The 18,417-nt window shown below is 35.8% G+C and overlaps 1 pseudogene; it reads left to right on the plus strand.

Moving 5' to 3' along the window:
• The first annotated feature begins 15,154 nt into the window (after positions 1-15,154).
• On the plus strand, positions 15,155-18,184 carry LOC114734391 (glutamate receptor 2.7-like; annotated as a pseudogene).
• The last annotated feature ends 233 nt before the right edge of the window (positions 18,185-18,417 follow it).

Consider the following 18,417-nt stretch of genomic DNA (forward strand, 5'->3'; position numbering starts at 1 on the left):
AATAAGGTCACTGTCAAGGTTTAAACATACAGTGCGAACTAGAGAAATTTAATATTAACAGCTAAGGGTGTGTTTGGATTAACAGTGACAAAAGAATTTTTTTTAATCTGATTAAAAGTTAAATTGGATAAAAGTCAGATAATATAATGTGATTTATGTCTAAATTAACTTTTATAAAAAAAAGTTAGCTTAAAAAATTGAAACTTATTTGAATGATTAATAAAAAAAGTCAATTTAGTTATAAAATGACTAAAAAGAATGCTCCAGTCTTTAATATAAGAGCTAGTTTAACACTTAATTTGATTCTAAATATAAGACAATACCTATTTATCACAAATAACTATTTTAACTAACTTTCTTAATATTTTCAAATTAGTCAACTAGCTTTCATATTAAGAATCAGAAGTAGTACATATTTAATATTAAATTTATGTAAGGTGAAAATTGTAAAAGAAATATGCAAAATAAAATCATGAGTAAAATATATGACATTCCCTGTATTTTGTCCTAATTAAATCCATCTATTTTGAAAACATGCATTTAAATCCAAACCATTAACTACGTTAAGAATATTTTAAAAAGATACTTATTTAATTAAAATTTATATTAAAATTCTTTTTACTTACTAATTTACACTTCATAATATTAAATTCCTAAATTTTAATTAAATAGCTTTGAAGAACTAAAATTTTGAAAAAACTACAATAAGGTCCCACTTAAGTTATAAATGTTTCTAACAAAATTTTTATTTAAAAATTTTGAAATATGAATTTAAATAATTTCTATAATCTCTTGAACTTAGATAATTTATATTATAGGATGGAAAACACATGTATTTAATATATTTTGTAGCCATCTCAAAGAAACCTAAATAAATAACTTCAATGGCTGTGATGAAAAATTAAAATTATAAAATTTTATAATATAATCAAAATTAATAAATTTTATTATATGTTAAAAATTCATGTATTGAAATTATTTTTTGTTGTATCAATATTTTTTTTTACAAATATAAATGTTTAAAGGATTTTTATGTTAATGAGGGGTATTTTAGTCAAAAAAGTTTAAAAGTCAACTAATAGGTGAATAGATGGAAATAAAATATTAAATATGTAAGGAATGTTTGTGTAACATACATTTTACTTTCAAGAGAAATCTATATACATTTTCAAAATAGATGGGAGATTTTGTAATTTAAGCAAAATAGAGAGGTGTTAGTATATTTTTAAGGAACAAAGAAGAGATGATTGAGTGTGGTGAGAGTGGGGTTCCGTCTACAACACTGTCAACAAAGGAGGCTGACACGTTGGAAAGAAGTAGGAAGAAAGTATGGACAAGAGAAGGTGGTGGAACTGTTGGCTGACCGGTAGTAGCACGAGAGGAGACTGGATGGTTGATGACTCTCAAACGGCCAAGTCATACAAACAGGCATGTTCAAATCGTGACAACAGTATGAGCGACGCTAAGGACGATGGTGAATGGTGGCTGGATGAGGGCTGGAAGACAAAGCTGTCGATCGAGAAGAATGAACGAGTCACCAACATCATTGTTCTTCCTACATTTAGGGAGAAGCTGGCGTGAAAGTGGCGCACAACTCTCATTGTCAGGTTATTGGGGCACATGATACAGGAGGACCACCTGGGGTTGAAACTTCAACAGTTATGGGGAAAGCATGGGGAAGTTGAAACCATTGAGATTGGGTTTGGTTTTTTCTCAGTCAAAATGAGCAACCTGGAGGATTATGAGACAGCGCTAACAAGCGGGCCTTAGCTGCTACATGATCACTACCTGGCGGTGCAACCATGGAAAGCAGATTTTGAACTAAATGAGGAGGTCGTCAATAAGATCGCAGCCTGGGTTTGTATCCCAAAGTTCCCTCTTAACTACCATGACGAAGGTATCTTGCATGTTGTGGGTGGCCAGATTGGCCATGTGCCGCGAGTTGATCCCAATACCTTACTCCGAGCAAAGGGCATATTTGCTAGACTCTGTATAGAACTGGATCTTAGTGCCCTCCTCCTACCATCTATCCAAATCAATAGTAAGGAAAAGAAGATTGTTTACGAGGGCCTACATCTGATTTGTTTTCTCTGTGGGAAATATGGACATGATTCAGATAATTGTCCGTGTCGAAACAAGATAGCTCCTAAAAACTCCAATGGCCAACCAGTGGGCTCATATCCTGCTGAAACCACAGTGAGCCTGTCAGTGACGCCACCTGTCAGTAAAGATAAGGGGGAGAAATACGATGAGTAGATGGTTGCGCTCGTCAAAACGAGGCCTAACCGAAATGGTGCACCAGGGAACAATCTGATTATGCGAGAAGGTCGGCGAGATCGTCGAGATGCAGGTAGTCAACCCACCAGGGGATCCAGATTTTTGGCTTTGAATGTGATGAGTGACCATATTCTAGTCGAATCTAACATTGAGAATCATAATATACTACAAGATATCAATTGTGAAAATCGTGCTTTAATGAGTGTGCCAAAACCACATGGTATAACCCAGGAGAAGAAGAAGCAAGTATCAAGTCAAAATGAGAGGCCAAAGGAGAGATTGGGCCATACGAATCCCAGCCCAATGGATGCCTATTTGAACGTTAAAAGTAAGTTGCATACTACAAGCCCAATCTCCAACCTCCCAGATGTAGTCGGGCCCGCTATTATGAGCATGGAGGTGGATGTCACGATACCTCCCTCAGATGCTTTTTGCATGGTGATTGTTCCAACATCTAATACTGGGATAGATAGATCAGCAAACCATACTAGGACCAGTGCGAGCAATCCTATTGATCCGAGTACGAGGGAGAAAACTCATTTCTTTGTCTATTCGAATCCTTTGATCGATGATAGTATGGACAAACCACATACGGTGGTGCAAACGACCGTGCAGTAGGCTGATCTGTATGTTTAAACTGAATGTTGCTTGTGCTGCCTCGTCTTGCTTGATGTTTATGATGAAGCTTATGGTGTGGAACACTGGGGGATTTGGAGGCTCCTCTTTCAGTAGACTACTATGTGATCTTCGTATGAGGCACCGCGTAAACTTTCTTGCCATTCTTGAACCACAACAATAGGGACATAAGATGAAAACTCTCTCTTGCAAGCTGAGGATGGAAAACACACATGTAGTTGAGGCCTGTGGCTTTAGTGGCAGCATCTGGTTATTATGGGAGGAAGGAATGGATTTCATGGTTACTTTTTCAACAGACCAACTCATTCATGGACTCGTGAATATGGGTAAACACGACGAGTGGTGTTTAGCCATTGTATATGGTCATCCGAACACTATTCAATGCTGAAATCTCTGGCAAGTACTAAGTGATCTTGACGGGAGAATCAATAGGAAATGGGTTGTTGCCAGTGATTTCAATGTTGTTCCTTGGGAGGAAGATAGAGCAAGATGGAGTAACACCAACACTAGAAGGGGGGAGATCTCCTTCTGTAGATAGGTCTTGGAGAATAGTATGATTGACATTGGCTTTACTGGCCCTCGTTTTACATGGGGAACAGGGTCAACCCAAAGCCGCCTTGACCGTGTTTTTGTGAACGAAAAATGGCATGAAGGCTTTTCGACCGTGTCTGTCACTCACCTATCCAAGTATAAGTCTGATCACTACCCTCTTTTGCTCCAGATGGACAACTCAACGTGTAAAAATTCTGGTGAGAGGCCCTTCTGTTTCTTTGCGCCATAGGTATTACACGAGAACTTGGTGGATTTCGTCCAACAAAACTGGCTCAGTCAAACTGATTGGAACTCATCTATTTCCCTATTTACAAATATGTTAACTACATGGAATAAGGAAGTATTTGGCCATATCCCCAAACGCAAGGAGCAGCTCTATCGAAGACTTGATGGTATTAACCGTAAGTAGCGTCTAGGGCCTACGATGAGAAGTTAGAGAAACTCTGTCTTGAGTTATGGAATCAGCTCGAACAAGTATTAAAGTAGGAGGAGGTTATGTGGGCGCAATATTCTAGGAGTAAATGGTGTATTGAGGGGCATCACAATACACAGTATTTCCATTCTATGGCAAACTGTTGTAGGAGAAGGAATAGAATAGAAGCCTTGAAACTAGAGTTAGGAGATTGGTCATACAATGCTGAAGAAATAATGAATACAAGAAGCAGTTTCTTTGAAACACTTTATACTGACGATGGTATGGATTCCCCCACCCTTCACTTTGATTCTAGCTACCCCCATTGAAGATACAATTTTAGAGGGTCTTGGTATACAGGTTGATGATACTGAGATTTGTAGAGCACTCTTTGATATGGGCCCCCTTAAAGTACCCAGGCCAGATGGACTTAACCCCCTGTTCTTCCAGAGCCAGTGGAACACTGTTAAAGCTTCGGTGATTGCAAAAGTCAAACAAGTGTTTGAAGACCCTGCCGTAGTAGGAGATATCAATGGTACCCTCATTGTCCTAATTCCAAAAGTGGAACACCCTGAGACCATTCGTGAATTTCAACCTATAAGCTTGTGTAATGTAGGTCATAACGAATAGACTTAAAGGCATCATGCCCAAGATCATTGCACCAAATCAGTGCAACTTCGTTAGTGGCAGACAGAGCTCTAACAACGTTGGGTATGTTTGGATTGCAGTTCCAAACTGTAGTTGTGCCTTGGAATCTGTGAAACTGAGGTTGCAAACTGAGTTGGACCAAAACTATTGTTTGGCTGGGCTAACTTTTCCAACCAACTTCTGGCTTTCAACCTCAGTTAGACTCAACGGAGAAAAATCTAACTTTTCAAACTGTAGTTTCAAACGGTGATTACTAAAAATGAGCATCCCAGATTTACCCTCACATTTTTCTCTCTGCCTCATCTCCTTCGTTAGCATAATAAGTTTTTATTTAGACCAAATAAATTTTAATTTATATTCATGTTTGTCTATTATGTATATTTAATTAATTATCTACAATGTGTTTTCAACTTTTTCTTCATAACAAATATTTTTATTTCATAATTTCACAATTAAACTATTTATATTTTATCATAATAATTTTATATGTTTTTTTAACCTATTATCACATTAAAAACATAAAAAATTAAAAACTACTATTTAATAAAGTTCATGCCCTTTTTAGTCATTTTACAACTAAACTAACTTTTTCATTCATCATCCAAACAACTTTCAGCTTTTTCAACTGACTTTTCAAAAGCATCTATCCAAACATACTCTAACTGACTTTTACTCTAACTTCAGTTACAAAAGTCAGTTGAGCTAGAAGTCAGTTTTGCCCAACGCCAATCCAAACATACCCATTATCTTGACCCAAGAAATTATTCACTCTATGCACAATATGAAAAAAAAAGCAAGGTTTTATGGCCATTAAAATCGATCTAGAAAAAGCTCATGATAGGGTTAAATGGAGTTTCCTTTTTGACTGCCAGAATGAACTCCAACTCCCACCCTACATGTGGAAGGTGATTGAGGCTTGTGTTTTGTCTCCAAAAATGCAACTACTCTGGAATGGGGCCAAAGCAAATGAATTCTCCCCATCTAGAGGTATATGCCAGGGCGACCCCTTGTCTCCTTACCTTTTGTGGTGGCTATTGAGAGACTGGGTCACTTGATTCATGATGCTGTGGCCAACGGCAAATGGAAACCGTTTTAGCTTAACCAAAGAGGTACACCTATCTCCCACTTATTTTTTGCTGATGACCTCATCTTATTTATGGAAGCAGACTTGGAGCATGCCGAGGTTGTGAAAGCTATACTCGATGACTTTTGTGTTATCTCAAGGCAAAAGGTTAATGCTAATAAAACGAGAGTTTTCTTCTCCAATAATGTGAATCACAATAGAGTAAAGGAGTTAAGCTTGTTCCTGGGCTTCCTCCCCACCTCAGACTTAGGCCGATACCTGGGTATTCCCATCCACCATCAGTGGGTTTCAAAATCTACATATAACTTTGTGCTTGATAAAATGGACACCAAACTATCTAGTTGGAAGGCCAGTACATTATCTCTTGCTGCCCGCCATACTCTTGTGCCATCCATCATCGCCACACTTCCGTCATATGCAGTGCAAACTGTACCTTTGCCTATCAGCATGTGCAACCTAATTGATTAAAAAGTGCAAGAATTTCCTTTAGGGGAGCACGTCTTCATCACGTAAAACACGCCCAGTCTCTTGGGAAAGAGTTTGCAGAAGTAAGGGGGAAGGAGGCTTAGGGCTTCGTCAGGCTAAAACACAGAACAGAGCATTTATGATGAAGCTCAGTTGGAGTTTAATCAACCGAAAAGATGCCCTCTAGGTCAGGTTCATGAAAGATAAGTATAAACTCAGAGACGACTTAATACCCTGTGTGAGATTATTCAAGTCAATGTCTCGCACTTAGGCAAGTATTTGCTCCTCCTAGGATATGGTTAAGTAGAGTCTAGGGTGGAATATTGGAGACTGCAAGATAACCTCCTTTTAGAAAGATGTTTGGGTGCCTCATATGAGAAAACTTAAGAGCTTAGCTATAATGTCTATTCCGATGAATATAAGGATTGGAAGGTATTCGAATGCATTATTGAGTCAAGAGCTTGGGCCTGGTAAAAAATTTCTATGTTTTTGCCTCACTATGTGGTTATTGCCATTGCTTAAGTGCAGATGAGCCGCCAAACTAGGAGGGATATTCCTGTGTGGCGATGGTCGTCAGACGGTCTCTTTTCTGTTAAATCGGCATATAATTTCCTTGCCAACCAGCAACTTACTGGAGCTCGCAGTTTGTGGAAAAAAGTATGGAAGATGCGGGTGCCCCAACATTACAGAATATTTCTCTGGCTCTGCATTCATGGTTGCCTCCTTACTAATATGGCTAGATTTCATAGAGGATTACACAAAACGGGGATCTGTCAGATTTGTAAGGAAAACCAAGAGACCCTCCTGCATGTGTTACTTGACTGCTAGCTTGCAACTCAGGTCTGGAAAGCGATGCTTCCTACTCCACAATGGGTTGAGTTCTTCCGACTTCAAGAGCTCTTGTAGTGGTTAGAATGGAACTTGAATAGTACAACTCACGTTGACGGGTTCAGATGGAATATGTGGTTTGCTCTGCTTGCTCGATCCTTATGGCTAGCACGAAATGCCCGCATCTTCAACGGAGCATCAAGTAGCTGTACTGACATAATTGCATGCACACGGGCATGCATATCATAGGGCGCCTCTCCACTGTACTCGCTGGGACAAGCTCCTTACCTCTAATTCGCTGGCATCCTCCCCCTCCGAGTATCATTAAATTTAATGTTGATGGCTCCTTTAACGGCAATCTTGGCATTTATGCTTATGGTGGGATCCTTAGAAACCACGCAGGAAAGTTTATCCGAGGCTTCATGTACAACATCAGAGGGGGGAGCGCATTTACTATGGAAGCATGGGGCATATTATGGGCCTTAAAACTAGCCTGGGAATGGAACTTTAGAGACGTAATTATTGAAAGTGATTGCTGCGAGGTCATTTCAGCTGTTCGAGCTGATATTCCCATTGAGCATCATGATTATGCTGTAGTAGCAAGGATCTGTGGTATGCTACTACGAAGCTAGAAAGTGGAGCTCGTTTTGTGTGACAGGGAGGCCAACACAGTTGCTGATGCTATTGCTAGGGAGGCCAAAACCTTGTTGCATGATTTGAGGATCCTACAGAATCTGCCAGATGGTGCTCGACATTTGATTCAGGAGGGTGATACGAACTTGGTTTCTTGTTTGAACTGTAGTGGGTAGTTGCTATAGCTTTTCCTTTCCTAATAAAAAAAGAGAGTATATTTTACTCTAAAATCATTAAAAATAAAGAAACTAATTTATTATTAGGAAGAAATTAAAAATACTACTTTCCCTCCACACCATTACTTCCCATTGTTAAAAGCTAGATGCATTAGTTTCTTTCATAAGCCCATCTAAGACCCAAAAGTTAGATTGTAAAAATGTTAAATCAAACACAACTTCTTTTTTTTTTTGAAAACGTGGATACAAACACATTCTAAGAATGAGGGAATGTTTGGTAAGAAGGAAATGGAGGAAATGGGAGGGGAAGGAAAATTTTTATAAGCTCAATTCAAAAAATTAAAAAATAAAATCATAAAATTTTAATAAAAATGTAAAACCAAAAAGTAATAAAAGTTAATTAAAAACTTTTAACTTCATTTCACCAACTTTTTAAATCGATCTCATCAAAGTTTTTATCCCCTCCTCTCTCTTTCCTTCCATTTCCCTAATACCAAGCAAAGGTTGAATTGTTTTTTTTTTTTTTTGACTTGGGACTAAAGTTAAAAAAGAGAGAAAAACATTACAAATATTCACAATTTTTTTTAAAAAAAAGTTTGCCAACGGCAAAGTTTTTTAAAAATTAAACTGCAAGAGAAATAACTTCTTTGAAAAATTATTATATATAGTAATTAGATAAAAATCTATTAATTACTTTCTAAAATTCCTTATATATATTTATCAAAGATATACATATACATATACATATATATATATTAACAAAAGCAATACATTCATAAAAGAATACTAAGAAAGAGAGGAGGGCAAAAAATTATCCTACATCTACACGGCCACTAACACTGCCATTAGCCATACAACCATTGCTACTAAAATCAAATACACAAGCCTACGGATATACAACATTAAGAGCATCCTTTTCTAAAATATGTTGAAAATGAGATAGTGCTGTAACAAGCATTCCATTGGAAATCACCCCATTCTTGGCACAAGCTACTGAGTAGTTTGCAACATTATTTCCACTCCTTGAATTCATAGTGAGCTGAACATGAGAGCTAGATTTTAAAAGTTCAAAAATGTTAGTAAAAATATCAATACATTACCATTCTATATTACAAGATGAACCATTCATAGCAACCCTATATAGTTCCAGACAATCAGTCTTCAAACTGATCTTCTCACAACTGAAACGATCACTAAAAATTATTGCATCTTTACAAGCAAGACATTCAGACCTGAAGGGAGAGATTGCAGCAACTTACTTACTCACAAAACTAAGAGGGTATCTGCTATGGTCTCTACAAATAATCCCAACACCAGCAGAGGTGGAGTTTGTGCTGAATGCAACATCAAAATTTATTTTTAATCAGTCTTTTTAGAAGACCATCCTTCATTTGCAAGCAGTGAAGGAGACAACTTTCACTGGATCTACTTGAATTCCTTTGAAAATAAAATCACACCTAGCCTTCTAAATGCCCCAACAATGTGCCACAATAAGGGATTTACCTTTATCGTCAACATCCTTACAATGAAGAAGCATTTTCTTCAGCTATCTCTTGATAAAACTATTTGGTTGTTATTAATAATTAAAGATAATGGACAACCAAACCAACACCTGTTAGCCTGAGGATATGAAAGAATCAGGTGCTCAATATTTTCAATCTCAGCTTGACAATGGAGCAACTCATATCATGATCAATAGCACATTTCCTTTTGCACAATGCCTCCTTAGTTTCAACTATCCCATTCAATAACCTCCAAATGAAATGTCTGATCTTTGGTGGAACATTCAAACTCCAAACACAATTCCAAAGCTTAACAGCTACAACATATGAGCTACTAGGCCACACCAAAGCTTCTCGTTCTTCTTCTTGTTTGGCAAAATGGTAACTTGACTCTACAATATAGACACCATTCTTGCACAACATCCAGATAGGCACATCGTTCTCATTAAGTGTAGGAATCCTCATCTTTTTTATCTTGTTCTTTTCTGCTTCAGTAAACTTATACTCAATCAAGCGTAAATCCCAAGGACCCTTTGAGATTAAGTCACCCACCTTCAAAGACTTTTTGGTATCAGTAGTTGGACTTGCAGAAAGTTGATAGCTTACATCCCTTGCCAACCATTTTTTCCCAAAGACACTAACATCATCCTTCCAACCAACTTTCCAGAAGAGGTTCTTCCTCAAAAATTCTCTTCCCTCTAAAATACTCATCCAGCACCATGTTGCCCTTCCACCAATTTTTGCTTCTATAAAATTCAATCTAGGAAAATAGATGGATTTTAATATTTGACGCCACAGATCATTTGGATTTTGAAGAATCCGCCAAGCTGTTTTGGCCAATAGTGCCTTCTTGAAAGAATGAAGACTTCTATATGAATCCTAAACCTCCTGTGTTTTCTAGCACTTGTGATGAATTGCCAGCTGTTCCATTGAATGTTCTTTCCACTGCAAAAGTCAAGAGTCTTAGCTTTCAACCTTGAAACTTCCTTTTAATTTTATCTTTAACAAAATTAAGGCAGCACTTTTAGATCTAGGCCAAATAAGAGGGAGGCCAAGATATTTACCATGTTCAATAGACCTGTTAATTTCTAAAATATTTTGAATCTCACCTCTTAATTCACTAGAAGCATTAGAGGAAAAGAAGATGCATGATTTATCAAGGTTGATTTCTTGACCAGAGGCAGTACTAAAAGTTTTCAAAATTTGTTTTAAAACCAAACAGTTATTTTTCTCAGCCTTTGTGAATATCAAAATATCAACAGCAAAGAAGCAACGTGAAAGGATAGGGCCACCTCTTGAAAGCCTTACTCCCTTTAAATCACCAGTATTAATGGGGTGCTGCAACATAAGAGATAAAGCATCAATAACTAGAACAAAACGATAAGGAGAAAGTGGAATCCCCTGTCTTTGAGGCTTAATTCTAGGCACTTTTTATTTTGAAACCAAGAGGTCAAAAGAAATAGAAGAAATACAAGCTAAAATCCAGTTAACCCACTTCATGTTAAAACCCATTTTTAACATAATTCTCATGAGAAAGGATCAATCAACTTTATCATAAGCCTTACTAAGATAAGGCAATGTCATTTCTATACCCTTCTTTTTCCTTTTCAAATATTGGAAAGCTTCATGAGCAATAATAATATTGTCTTGAATGAGTCTTCTGAAAATGAATGCTCTTTGCTGCCACGAAATATGCCTCCTCATTAGAAATTTCATCCTTTTAGTTAGAATTTTTGCAAATAAGATATATTACATGCACCAATAGGACGAAACTGAGAAACAACTTCTGGCTTATCAATTTTTGGGAATTAAAACGATGTGAGTTAAGTTAATAGCCCTCAAATCAGTATTACCAGTGAAAAAAATCAAAGACCATAGCACAAACCTCCCTTTTTTTTTTCTTTTCTTTTTTTATCTCAGGCCAAGCTGATTGGTAGAATAAAGCAACGTATCCGTCAGGTCCTAGAGCTTTGGTAGCTCCTAGATCAAAAGTAGCAGCTTCAATTCCTTGTTCTGTTACTTGCCTGCTTAATGCTTCATTTTCATCTGTTGAAGTTACCTTCTGTACATATTGCAGCACCTCTTCATCCTGCCTAGTATTCTTTGCCGAAAGCATCTCATTGTAGTAGTCACTAAAGAGCTCATTAATCAAGTCTGAATCCTCTGTCCATTGTCCATCTCCAGCTTTTAGACTAAGAACCTTATTCCTCAATCTTCTTGGAATAACAGCATTGTGAAAAAAAATCTAGTGTTCCTATCTCCAGCTTTAATCCAATTTAGCCTAGACTTTTGCCACCAAAACATTTGCTCTTTATCCCAAGCATCCTCCATAGCTTTAGGATTTTACGTGCATTATATTTGAATAAGAGGGGCTGGCAAAGAAAAATATATGAATAAGAGGGAGTAATATAATTTTAACCTGTAAACTATGGAAAACAAACGTTTAATTATGCTAATTATCCGTCCCAAAAAAATTGTCCATTTCAAGGGGGGCATTTAGAACCTTTCAATTTTAAACACAATGGGCCCACGCCTGTACTACAAATCGACCATAGAAATGAAGCCATCGTCATCCTCAATCAACTTTTCATTGAAATTTCGAAGTATATCAAAGAATCTTGTATAATCCAACAGAATCTTTGAAAATAAACATAAGAATTCGTCATATAAAACCTTGGAAAATACCATATTATTAAAAATAGGGAAAATCGCAATAAAAAACCTTAAAATTGAAAATTTGCATACAGAGACATGTTCACAAAAATTATAGTTATTTGCTTATCAGTTGTTGTCAAAATCAATACTAATATTATAACAGGTCTTTATTTACAGTTTTTCTATTTTTAAGGTCTTTTTTGTGATTTTCTTTTAAAAATAAAATCCCGTCGGATGAGTAAATTAGTAAACCAGTCTCCTAACTTATCAAGAGCTTTGAAATTGGCCCATCTGGTGGGATTTTTTTTATCCTTTTTCCTTCTTTTTATTGAGCTTAAACAACATCATTTTAAGTTTAAAAATTACTAAAAAAAATAACACTCCATAAAATTTATAATTTAGTAATTATACTTTATGTTAAATTATATGCAGTTTCGATATAAATATTCAGAATGATATTTTTTTATTTAAATATTTTTTATTATAATCAATATAACCCGAGTTAAACCCAATTTAAACCACTGACTTTTCAACTATCCACAGATCCAGAATAATTTTTTATTTAAATATTATTCTAATCATGACGTCTCATGACTTTATGCCTTCCACACTCTCCCCTTCACACCATAAATTTACTCTGAAGCTTGCAAACCACGTAACCAATGCTGTGACAATCAAAAGAGAGACCCAATCAATAAATTAAAAAGCGTTTGACAAAAACGTCGCAAGATGCTAATTGGCTTTTAAATATAAAATCTCAATTTATTTTATTTTTTATATTTATTTATTTTTTAAAAAATAGCTTCTATAATAATTACACATGTTAAAAAGATTTCGTTATAATACACATAATTAACTAAACATTTTAGGAAGACAACATTCATTTATTATAAACAATAAATTTAACTAATTTTTAAATATTTTTAAATTAATTCTATAATTTTTTCTTAAAAACAGCAAGTAACCTTTATTTTAAAAAATTTTATACCGTTTAAACATATATGCACACAAAGGTTAGACAATGGACATCGTGCGGTCACTAAAGTAATTTGCCGTTGACATTTTGCTTGAGGACGTTGATCGACATAATTCACATTGTCACACTACTTATAAAGTAACTTCCCATTCCGTGTGAAAAAGTAGACTTCATTTAATTGGCCCCACCAATATTAATCTAAACGGTTGATTCATCCAAGAAATTAAAAAACGAATTAATTAAGAAAAAAAATTCATCTACGCTGTGTTTATTTGCTTGTGAAGTTTTTGTTCTCCACATTTTTATATTTATATTAATTTTTTTATTAATATTAACTATGATTCACCTTGATATAACAACACAAATAAATTTAAAGAGGAATATATGAAATACCTAAAAAAATTAAACTTATGTTTAAACCAACATACGTCAATTTTAATAGAAGAAGCTAGCTTTTATTTAAATACTCCTCCGGTCCTTAATATAGGACCCAATTATTGAGTTGGTTTTTATCCTAAATATGAGACCCATTTCTTATATTTATCAATTTTCTCAAAATTATCCCTATAGATACTCCCTCAACCATAGTCAAGTGGAAGAGGGAGATGAGGTATTAAGAAAGATGATTATGGTGTTTTAGTAAAAACGTGTCACATTTCTTATAATTAACTAACTCACCTAACTTCCTTAATCTAATCAAATTAGTTAAATGGGTCTTATATTAAGGATTGGAGGAGTACGATGTCTTAGATTTAAATCCATATGAATGCGCCCTCATTTTAAAATTTGACCCGGATTAATTTAAATTAATCACATTTTAACGTATACTAAGTTATTTGTTACTCATTAAAAAAAACTAGCACTTCAATAAATTTAATACTTGCTCTCTCTCTCTCTCCCCCCGCACCAGCAAGAAACATTGCTAAAGCGCATCAAGATATTAGGCAAAAATTGTCACTTCTTTCATATTTGAATCATAGTATCATTTGGAAATCTCAAAAATCCATAATTTATATATATTATTTCAGGGATAAAATGTAAAAATATCTATGCCTATTGGTATCCTTAAGTCAGAAAGTATTGCAGTTTTTCCCATTACCATGAAAAAATGGTGTGAAAATCCCCCATCCATAATGAATGGCAGATGTTTCTTAAGTAAGGTTTGTATGTCTCACATAATGTGTCCCATATAAATGGATTAGGAGCAGAATATCCATAAAATATTGTTCATCACACACTTTTGACCATATTTGATTACCTCTGACCACTACTTGCCATCTCTAATCACCTTCCTTCCTCTCCAATCTCCTTTCCCACCCTAAAAACCATTATATCTGCTAATTAATATAAAACTTATTTTGTAATTCAATTTATACTAGATCTTATATTAAAGAATAGAGGAATAGTAATCAAACATTTATGTCATTTGAAGTGAGCTCAAATAATAAGAGTAAAGTGAGGTGTGAGTAGAGATCACCAAGTTTGAACCCTTTAGAATATCAAAAGTAATTATTTATTTGCAATTTATTCATATTTATTTGATGTATTATAATTTCAGTGAACAAGATCTTGAAATCATACGTTTAATTATCACTAATTCAACACAATTAGTCAATTTCAGTATGTCCTAAACCAATATTATGACATCTTAAATTCAATGATGAATTTAAATACACTGGTCCCACAGAATTTTTGACCCGTTCAAGTTTAAATACACTGGTCCCACACCTGTCCTCTATCTTTCCTTCACCACAGAATTCTCTTTCATCAACTTGCTTCCACTCCAAATAAACGACAGAACAAAGGCCTGCATCATCCTCACACACCTTATCATTAGAAGTCTCAAAAAAATTTTTAGAATTAAACAGAATCGTTATGTAAACACCTCAGAAACTTCCGTGTGCACAATATAATACCCACATGCAAAGACTCAATCAATAATCAATATTTGTAAACACTTGTTCCTGAAGTTTCCGTTTAAGGCTGCGAGGAGTCATCCAGTTGAAGCCATATAAACCAAAAAAGGAAACAAGTTGTCCTATCTTCATTTCTAGAAAAACGGCTTTCCTGCTTGCCCTTCCTTATCCTTGTTCAATTTAGAAATCTTGGTCTCCAAAAATCTTTGAACTTCCGAAAAATTCCTGCAAATAATTGGTTAGCTAGCATCTTCGTCATAAACTGCATGAAAAGTCAACATGTTCTTCGTTTGACAAAGTCAAATTTCCCAGTTCGATGCCCGCTCTAGAATCGATGGATTTCTTGCTCTGCTCGCTATTATTTTGTGTATAATAATAGTTCAAAGCTTGTACACAAAACAACAATCTCAAACGTTTGTTTTCAGATCAGCAGCCAAAAGGAGATGAATTACCCTTTCATTATTCCTGAAGCACTTCCTAGATTTTGCCTATTCTTTCTTCTGCTCAGCTCTTCCTTTTTCTTTAATGTCTATGGAGATGAGTCTACAAAAGGAGACAGTAAAGTTATACGTGTTGGTGCAATTATTGATGTTAACTCTCGTATGGGTAAAGAACAGCAAATAGCCATGGAGATTGGAGCTCAAGCCTACAATAACACATCAAAGACTCACAAGCTGGCTCTTTATTTCCAAAATGCCTCTAAGGAAGCCTTCAGAGTCGCCTCTCTTGGTAAGCAATCTCTAGCATTTGCAAAGGAAATTATTCGAGAAAAAAACCCTGACAAATAAGTCAGCATTTAAAGTACCATTTCTAATAATTTGGTTTCTCACTCATTAAAATGCTTGTAGTTTCTGCCCAAATTTTAAAGCTGAATCTAATAGTTTTCTGACCTCGGTGTTATTTGGTTGCCTTTACTGTAAACTCACACCTTAAATTTGGAATCAAAGTCAACATAGTATCATAACAATGCCCATCAAACTTCAAACAATTATAAGATATCGGGGAAACATTGCTACAATGTAATGACTGAATGATTATTTTCATTAATGATTTCTGGGAAGACCAAACTGAAAGTCAACCCATGTGTCAGATACAAAATTAGGGCATTTCTGAACGGATTTGAACTTGTCTATAGCCTTCTGGTTTAGTTTGTACAGTTCCCTCTTAATTATGCTAAACCTGGTTGCAGCTGAAGAGTTAATTGAGATGCAGAAAGTAGAAGTAATTATAGGGATGCATTCATGGCAAGAAGCAGCTCTGGTGGCTGAAGTTGGAAGCCAAGCTCAAGTTCCAATCATATCCTTTGTATCACCTGCAATAATCCCACCTTTGACGCAAAAACGCTGGCCTTATCTGGTTAGACTAGCTAACAATGTCACTTCACATGTAAAATGCATTGCAGATATAGTGAATGCTTTTAGTTGGCAAAGAGTGGTAGTAGTTTATGAGGAAGATGGCTATGTTGGTGGAGACTATGGGATGCTCTCTCTCCTTTCTGAGGCTCTTCAAGACTTTGGTTCACTAATTGAATACCGTTTGGCGCTTCCACCAATTTCTTTTCTGCCAGACCCAGGAGAGCTAATCAATGAAGAGCTGATTAAGCTGGTAAATCAAACTCAATCTCGCGTTTTCATAGTTTTGCACTCATCCTTAGAAATGGTGACTCATTTGTTCAGAGAAAGTTCAAAGATGGGACTTGTGGATAAAGATTCAGCTTGGATAATCTCTGAGAGCATAACTAATTTGCTTGACTCTGTGGATAAATCTGTTATTTCCTCCTATATGGGAGGGTCTTTAGGAATCAAGATGCATTACTTAGAAAATAGCAGTGAGTATCAAGATTTTCAAGCTCAGTTCAGGAAAAAATTTCGTGCAAAGTATCCTGAGGAAGATAACAGCAACCCAGGATTTTATGCTTTGCAAGCATATGATGGCATCAAAGTTGTCATTCAAGCAGTAGAAAGAATGGCAAGGGACAAAAGTAGCAGCCCAAAAGCTTTGCTAAGAGAGATATTGTCTAGCAGTATCAATGGTTTAAGTGGGAAAATTCATTTTCAAGCAGGTCAGCTCTTGCAGAATCCTATCCTAAGGATAGTTAATGTAGTTGGCAAGAGTTATAAAGAAATAGACTTTTGGACTCAAGAAAATGGGTTCACCACAAGCCTTCCTACAGGAAAAAGTGAAGAAAATGCTACTGCTAACACACAAGTTTGGCGGGTGTAGTACAATGGCCAGGGAATTTGGAGAGAACTCCTAAAGGTTGGAATATGCCTGTTAAGCGAAACCCAATGAAAATTGCGGTTCCAGGAAGAACTTCGTTTTCAAAGTTTGTCAAGGTTGACTACGGAGAAAGTCCAGACCAGAATCAATATAAAGGATTCTGTATTGAGGTTTTCGACAAGGTGCTCGAGCTTTGGAATATGATCTACCCTATGAGTTTCATCCCCTCAATGTAACTTATACTGATCTGGTTCAACTTGTGTATAACAAGGTAGCAATTCTTTTTCATTTAACCTTTCCTCTTTCCCTTAGAAAAAGAAAAGTAAAAGTTGATAATACATCATTTATTAGAGTTCTGTTTAAAAAATAAAATAAAATAAAGACCATTGTTCCTGAATTTTAAGCAGCGAAATGTATGATCTCTTTATTCTGGGAACTAATGTTTTTATTAAAACCGGTTCTACTATACCTCATTCAATTATTGTTTCCATTTCTAAAAGATAGTAACAAACACCTTAATGTTGCTTTCTAAAGTATAATTCTCTCAATCTAGCCACCACTCACTAATCGTTTTTCCTACTAATTTCTGTCTTTGCATCTTAAGCATGCACATGGGTGCCTGTACACGTGTATACTTCCTAAATATATTTGGCAAAGTAAACCTTCAATTTGTGATACAGAGCATCATGTATTGTCAACTTTTGAATTTTGTGTACCATTTTGGTTCTACCTCACTGGACTAAATCACTTCCTTTTTGTTCTTTTGGTGGTGGAAGACTTATGATGCTGTGGTTGGTGACGTGACCCTGCTAGCAGAGAGACTGCAATATGTGGATTTTACTGTACCATATGCAGAATCGGGATTGTCCATGATAGTTCCAGTGAAGTCTCAAGATTCAACATGGATGTTTATAAAGCCATTCTCCTGGCAAATGTGGGCGGTTACTGGTGCAATTTTGAATTACACTATGTTAGTAGTTTGGTACCTTGAACGAGTACCTAATCCAGAGTTTCAAGGCAATTGGAAGAGACAGTTCAGCACTGATCTCTGGTTTACCTTCTCCTCCCTATTCTTTGGTTTACCTTCTCCTCCCTATTCTTTGCCCATAGTAAGCATTGCTGCTAAACTTCAATGAATAGCATTCTTTAATTCTCTGCTAAAAGACCCTAAGCAATACTACATTGGATTTATTCATTACCCATTTTGTCGCGTCACACAGTCAGTATTATGAGTCCATATCAATGCTTATTAGTCAAAAGTGTCTTTTGAGCTTGACTTGTTTTGATTAATCTTACAGGGGAGCAAATGCATAGTAACTTATCTCGCGTGGTGGTGATGGCAGCATGGCTTCTTCTAGTTATGGTTCTGACCTCAAGCTACACAGCTAGCCTTTCTTCAATGCTAACAGTTCAACAACTGCAGCCAAATGTCACAAG

The sequence above is a fragment of the Neltuma alba genome, unplaced genomic scaffold (genome assembly GCF_004799145.2).
Source record: "Neltuma alba isolate B1F8T4 unplaced genomic scaffold, ASM479914v2 tig00002632_pilon, whole genome shotgun sequence".
NCBI classification, from domain to species: Eukaryota; Viridiplantae; Streptophyta; class Magnoliopsida; order Fabales; family Fabaceae; genus Neltuma; species Neltuma alba.